Below are 7,777 nucleotides of genomic sequence, written 5' to 3' on the forward strand. Positions count from 1 at the left end.
GAATGTGAGGGTTTGCCATCTACCTGGCATGCCATGTCCCATAATGACCGCTTGGCGTCACTGTTTCCTCATCCTAAGCTAGTAAGCCGCTGTCCTACGTTCGCTAATATACTAGCCTCTATCTGTGTGTATTTTGTAGTTTCTATGGATATCTGTCTGTCTGTCGGGCATGTAATTTTCCATAATGACCGCTGGGCACAATGGAATATGAGGGTTTGCCATCTACCTGGCATGCCATTTCCCATAATGACCGCTTGGCGTCGCTGTTTGCCCATACTCGGCTAGTAAGACTGTTCATCGTTAGCTAACTTATCAGCCTGTCTGTGTGTTTTTTTAATTTCTATTCTATTTCTAACTGTACAGCCGCCTGTCAGTCATTTGGGCATGTAATTTTTCAGAATAACCTCTGGGCGTCACTGTTTCCCCATACAAAGCTGGTAAGTCTCTGTTCATCGTTAGCTAACGTATCATTTGCAATTTGTATCTACCTGTACAGTATATCTGCTTGTCAATCGGGCATGTAATTTTCCAAAATGACCGCTGTGTGTCGCTTTTTCCCAATAGTAAGCTACAGGTTACACGCGAAGAAGCTTCTTCTGTTTATCGTTTTTATCCTTGGAATATATTGTTTAAGCCAAAACATTACGCTATTACTCATAGCGTAATGAGGGGTAAAATATCGTAATCATTACGCCAAAATCCTAATGGTTGGCATCTCTGGGTTGTCAATGTCAAAGTGTGCCAGCCGCCAGCCAGATTGACCGGCTATTCAGATAGAAAGGCCGTTTATTTCCCACTGAGAAGCAATCCCTAGCAGAGTCTTTAATTACTGTCACCTCATAAACCAGGGGTGTCAAACTTGTGCCATGGAGGGCCGAGACACTGCAGGTTTTCTTTCCAGCCAGTCACTAAAGCAGGTGATTTTAATGATCAACCCCTTCAGTTTGAGGGAAGGAGCTCATCAATGAAATCACCTGCTGAAGAAACTGGTTGGAGAGAAAACATGCAACGTCTCGGTCCTCCATGCCCCAACAATGTTCTGTGAGGTCTTGATCACCCGCTGGAGTGCCTTCCTATCACGTGTTGTACAGTTACCGTACCAAACAGTGATGGAGGCGGTAAGGACACTTTCCATAGTGCATCTGTAGAAGCAACTGAGGATTGTGGTGGACATGCCAAATTTCCTCAGTCTTCTCAGGAAGTACAGTCTCCTTTGGGACTTCTTCAGAATTTGTTGGGTGTTGTGAGACCAGGTGAGGTCCTCGCTGATGTGTGTGCCAAGGAACTTGAAGGTTTTCACCCTCTCCACCTCAGTCTCATCAATAAACAGGGGTCTATGCGGCTCCTTTTCCCTTGTTCTTGGGTCGATGATCATCTCTTTAGTCTTATCTGTATTGAGAAGGAGATTGTTATCACGACACCAAGCTATGAGGTCCGCCACCTCTTTTCTGTATGATGTTTCAACACCACCAGTGATCAGGCCGATGACTGTAGTGTCATCCGCAAATTTAATGATGCTGGTGTTGTTCTGGGAGGCCACGCAATCGTAGGTGAAGAGCGTGTAGAGGAGTGGACTCAGCACACACCCCTGTGGGGTCCCAGTGCTCACAATTCTTGAGCTGGATGTGCGATTGTGGACTCTGACTGACTGGGGCCTGCCTGTTAGAAAGTTAAACACCCAGTTACAGAGGGAGGGTGACAGGCCAAGTGTGAGGAGCTTATTTGTGAGTTTGTGGGGGCTGACTGTATTAAAAGCAGAGCTATAGTCTATAAATAGCATTCTGACATATGTGTCCTGGCCCTGTAGGTGAGAAAGGGCTGTGTGGATGGCAGTGTTGACTGCATCATCCGTGGACCGGTTGTTAGGTTTGTTTCATTTTGGTGTTGTCACCTTTTGACCTGTGTGCTTCTCTGTAGATCCCTTCACTCCTTGAGTGGGCGGCGCCACGAGGCACACCTGTAGCCACTTGGTCATCAAGGGCTCTTAAGCCACATGGCTGCAGGAGGAGGACGTGGGATTGTACTACTGGTTTGCATGCTGCCTGTGATACACCAGTTTGTTTGCTCCTGTGCTCTTTGCCTTAAGATTGCTGTGTCCTTTCAAAGTCTGTTCCACGTGCTCCTTGCCTCCTGTGACGCCGTCTGCTCATCAGTGAGTTGTTTCCTTTTTCCACGGTGCCTTTTTGTTTTACTACCTTAGTTGCACCGTTCTACCTCAGTTTGGACTCAGAAGTTTTTGCTATTTGTTTGTTACTTGGTTCCTGTTCAACAAGATTAAAGATATTATTTTTACCTGGATTGTGTCTGGCTCTGCATATTGGGATCTCTGCCTGACTGCACGTAACAGAACAATCCCACCATGCAAACAGATCCCGCAGAGTCTGACCCGGTGCATGCTGCACTCAGGGCACATGGAGGTATGATTAGCGAACATCATTTGGCTATCAGGGATATGTCCACGCTTCTCCAGTCCATCTCCAGCAACTTGGACCGGCTCGTCAGCAAGGGAACGAGCTCCACCTTGTCGGCTCCAGCTGATGGCATAGTCACTCCTCCCCAGCTGCTGCCATCTGTTCCTCATTCCTCTGCCAGTGGATTAAAGGAACCAGTAATTCCTCACCCTTCAAGGTACGCTGGCGACCGTGGAAAATGCAAACAATTCATACACCAATGCCAACTGGTATTTGACCAGCAACCCATCACCTACCCCACCTGCCGAGCAAGAGTAGCCTTTATGGCCAGTCTCCTGTCGGAGAGAGCTGCTGAGTGGGCACTGGCTATATTAGAGAATCGTCCGGAGCTACGGGACTCTTTATCTGGCTTCATTTCTGAGTTCCGCAAGGTGTTTGACCACCCCTTAAGAAGGCGCCAGGCAGCCAGCCGTCTGATGGCTCTACGCCAACACAAGGCTTCCGTGGCAGACCACTCAATAAACTTTCGCATTCTCGCAGCGGAGAGTGGCTGGAACACTACAGCCCTCTGTGATATTTTTCTAGCCAGCTTGAACTCTAATATAAAGGATGAGCTCGTAACGAGAGATGAGACTGAGTCACTGGAGCAGCTCATTTCCCTCGCCATTAAGCTGGACGACCGCATCAATGAGCGCAAGGCAGAGCAACGAAACCCTACGTGCACCCAGTCTTCTTCTTCCACCTCCATCCTGCAACCATCCCCTCCAGATGTGGTTCCCAGCACAGCAGTCCTTGGTCCAGCACCCAGTGAGGAACCCATGCAACTTGGAGGTGGTCGTCTTACTCCGGCCGAGCGGACACGCCGGCTGCGCCTGCATCTCTGTCTATACTGCGGCCGTGCTGATCATGTCATCTCCAAGTGTCCTGTTCGACCTGCAGGACGTCCGACCTCCACTGGAGGAGCATTCACCGTGGGCCAGTCTACCGTCGAGGCGTCGCCAGGGCGCCTTCAACTGAAAGGTACACTCGCCTGGGAGGAGAACTGCCTTAATATCTGTGCACTTGTTGACTCTGGGGCAGATGACTGTTTTTTGGATTACAACTTTGTTAACCTACATAACATCCCTGTGTTCTGTCTTAAGGAGGCCAAAGTGGTTCGTTCGCTCGACGGGCGCGTTTTGGCTCACGTTACTCACCAAACCGAGACACTTACCCTAAGAGTATCCGGTAATCATTTTGAGAAGCTGAGATTCTTTGTAGTACCTTCTCGTTCGGCACCTCTAGTCCTAGGCCTCACTTGGCTCAAGATTCACAACCCTTGTATTGATTGGTCTAGACTTGCTATTACCAATTGGAGCCAGTACTGCCATTCACACTGCCTCCGTTCCGCGTCCGTTCATGCACCCTTTGCTCACTTTTCACCCACTGAACAGATTGACCTTTCTCAAGTACCAAAAGAATATCATGACCTCAAGGAGGTATTCAGTAAGGACAGGGCTATGGAGCTCCCACCCCATCGACCTTATGACTGTGCCGTTGACCTCCTACCAGGAGCTAAGTTACCCACCTCCCGACTGTTTAACATCTCCAATCCTGAACGCGCAGCCCTTGAAAATTACATCTCCACCTCCCTTGCAGCCGGACACATTCGCCCTTCCTCCTCACCTCTAGGTGCCGGGTTTTTCTTTGTGGACAAAAAGGATGGTTCATTAAGACCATGCATTGATTATCGGGCGCTAAATGACATAACCATCAAGAATAAATACCCACTTCCTCTTATCGACTCCGCGTTCTCCTCACTTCACTCCTCTGTCATTTTTTCTAAATTGGACCTTCGGAACGCGTACCACTTAGTCAGAATTAGAGAGGGGGACGAGTGGAAAACGGCATTCAACACCCCTATGGGGCATTTTGAGTACCTAGTTATGCCGTTTGGCCTCACTAACGCCCCCGGAGTGTTTCAGAACCTGATCAATGATGTGCTACGTGACATGCTAGGTCGCTTTGTATTCGTGTACTTGGACGACATCCTGATTTTTTCCCCTTCCCTTCATGAACACATACATCACGTTAGGCTAGTACTTCAGCGACTCCTGGAAAACCGGTTATTTGTGAAGGCGGAGAAGTGTGATTTTCACTCCGAGTCGACGTCTTTCCTGGGGTTCATTGTGGAGAAAGGGCGACTCAAGGCTGATCCGGCTAAGATACAAGCCGTGGTCGATTGGCCCACTCCTATAACAAGGAAGCAGCTGCAGAGGTTCCTGGGCTTCGCCAATTTTTACCGTAGATTTATTCGCAACTTTAGTCGAGTCGCAGAACCTCTCACTAAGCTTACATCCGTTAAAGTCTCATTTGTCTGGACCCCAGAGGCAGACGCGGCATTTAAAAAGCTTAAATCCTTGTTTATAAGTTCCAACGTCCTCACCCATCCTGACCCCTCTCGCCAGTTTATTGTGGAAGTTGATGCCTCAGATTCCGGGGTCGGGGCCGTGCTCTCACAACGTTCTTCCACTGACCGTAAACTCCGCCCCTGTGCCTTCTTTTCACGCCGTCTCTCACCTGCCGAAAGTAATTATGACATAGGCAATAGGGAACTGTTGGCCATCGTCTTAGCCTTACAGGAGTGGAGACATTGGTTGGAGGGCTCCACCCACCCTTTCATTGTATTTACTGACCACAAAAACCTAGCTTACCTCCGCTCCGCACGACGACTTAACCCTCGCCAGGCACGGTGGTCCCTATTTCTAGCTAGGTTCAATTTCACCATTACATACCGCCCTGGCTCTCGTAACAGTAAACCGGATGCCCTCTCCAGACTCTTTTCCCCTTCTTCAGAGGTCCCCGAGGCTGAACCCATCCTTCCACAGACCCGGATCCTGGGCGCTCTCCAATGGGAGGTTGAGAGCCGAGTGACAGATGCCCTCAAGGACATTACCCCCCCAGCGAAGTGTCCACCTGGCCTGCTATACGTCACCCCTACACTGCGCTCCGAGGTCCTGACCTGGGCACACAGTTCCAGGATTGCTTGCCATCCAGGCTTCCACCGCACCCTGTTCCTGCTTGGTCAACGTTTTTGGTGGCCATCCTGTCGAGCGGACACCAAGCAGTTTGTGGCGGCCTGCCCAGTGTGTGCACGCAGCAAGGCTTCCCACCAGGCTCCGGCTGGACTTCTCCGCCCACTCCCATTACCCCTCCGCCCTTGGTCACACATTTCAGTAGATTTTGTTTGTGGACTGCCTCCCTCTGACAACAACTCTGTGATTTTTACTATAGTTGACCGTTTCTCCAAGATGGCCCATTTCGTTCCCCTCCCCAAACTCCCATCTGCATTGGACACGGCCAAACTTCTAATCCTCCATGTTTTCCGCCCCCATGGCATACCTTTGGACATTGTTTCCGACAGGGGGCCTCAGTTTACCTCTGCCGTGTGGAAGTGTTTTTGTGAAGCCCTAGGGGCAACCACTAGCATGTCTTCGGGCTATCATCCGCAATCAAATGGACAGACAGAGAGAACCAATCAAGACCTGGAGACAGTACTGCGCTGCATCTGCCACCAACAACCTGCTTCATGGGCTAAACATCTTCCCTGGGTGGAATATGCTCACAATTCCTTGGTCAGTTCTGCTACAGGTGTTTCCCCATTCTATTCTGTGTACGGCTACCAGCCCCCAGCTTTTCCATCCCTGGAATCTAATGTGGCCGTTCCCTCTGTGCTCCAGCACCTACGCCGTGTCCGCCGTTCCTGGCGCAACACCAGAGCAGCTCTAAGACGCACTTCAGAGCGGAACCAACGTGTCGCGAATCGCCACCGCAACCCAGCTCCAAGTTATAGACCCGGTGAGAAGGTCTGGTTGTCATCTAAGGACATCCCTCTGGCAGATACTTCCAAGAAACTGGCCCCGAGATACATCGGCCCATTCACGGTGGAACGAGTCATCAACCCTAACGCAGTCAAGCTCCAGCTCCCTACATCTCTTAATATCCATCCTGTTTTCAATGTCTCCCGTCTCAAGCCAGTCTCTACTAGTCCTCTCAGCCCTCCAGTCAGGTCACCTCCTCCTCCTAGGTTGGTCGACGGCCATCCCGCTTATTCCGTTAACAAGATCCTTAACTCTCGGAGAAGGGGTAGGGGTTTCCAATACCTTGTAGAGTGGGAGGGATACGGTCCGGAGGAACGTTCATGGATTGGCGGTAAACTTATTCTTGACCCCTCTCTAATTTCTGACTTTCACAAACGGTTCCCTGACAAGCCTGGTAGGCCGCCAGGAGGCGTCCGTTGAGGGGGGGGTACTGTTAGGTTTGTTTCATTTTGGTGTTGTCACCTTTTGACCTGTGTGCTTCTCTGTAGATCCCTTCACTCCTTGAGTGGGCGGCGCCACGAGGCACACCTGTAGCCACTTGGTCATCAAGGGCTCTTAAGCCACATGGCTGCAGGAGGAGGACGTGGGATTGTACTACTGGTTTGCATGCTGCCTGTGATACACCAGTTTGTTTGCTCCTGTGCTCTTTGCCTTAAGATTGCTGTGTCCTTTCAAAGTCTGTTCCACGTGCTCCTTGCCTCCTGTGACGCCGTCTGCTCATCAGTGAGTTGTTTCCTTTTTCCACGGTGCCTTTTTGTTTTACTACCTTAGTTGCACCGTTCTACCTCAGTTTGGACTCAGAAGTTTTTGCTATTTGTTTGTTACTTGGTTCCTGTTCAACAAGATTAAAGATATTATTTTTACCTGGATTGTGTCTGGCTCTGCATATTGGGATCTCTGCCTGACTGCACGTAACACCGGTTCTGGCGATATGCAAACTGTAGAGGGTCCACAGTTGCCGGGATGCTCTTTTTGATGTGGGTCATGACTATTCTTTCAAAGCACTTCATTACAATAGGAGTGAGTGCTATAGGGCGATAGTCATTCAAGCAGGTCACGTTGCTCTTCTTGGGTACGGGCACTATGGGAACTTATTTTTGTTTAGTTTTGTTTTATTACATGGGTGTCCAAACATTTTCCACCGAGGGCCACACAGTGACAAATGAAAAAATGTGGGGACCAAAAAGCAAAAGCCTAGTATGAACTTTTTCACCTTCTGTCAAACATTTTTGCTTCTTTTTCCATTTTTATTTCCTGTTTTTTTTTTTTTTTTTTGTACAAATATTTCAACTTTCTGCTCGTACTTTTTTCTCCTCACATGACTTTGTTCCCACACTATTTGAACTTTATTCTCGTAATATTCAAACTTTTTCCCAGCCCAAATTTCCAAAAACGATAACTTATCTTTTTTGTTTTGTTTACACACACACACACACACACACACACCTAACTCACCTGTGCTGCCCCCCCCATTATACTATGACTTTGTTCTTGTCAAATTCCAAC

The sequence above is a fragment of the Dunckerocampus dactyliophorus genome, chromosome 20, assembly GCF_027744805.1.
Source record: "Dunckerocampus dactyliophorus isolate RoL2022-P2 chromosome 20, RoL_Ddac_1.1, whole genome shotgun sequence".
Lineage (NCBI taxonomy): Eukaryota > Metazoa > Chordata > Actinopteri > Syngnathiformes > Syngnathidae > Dunckerocampus > Dunckerocampus dactyliophorus.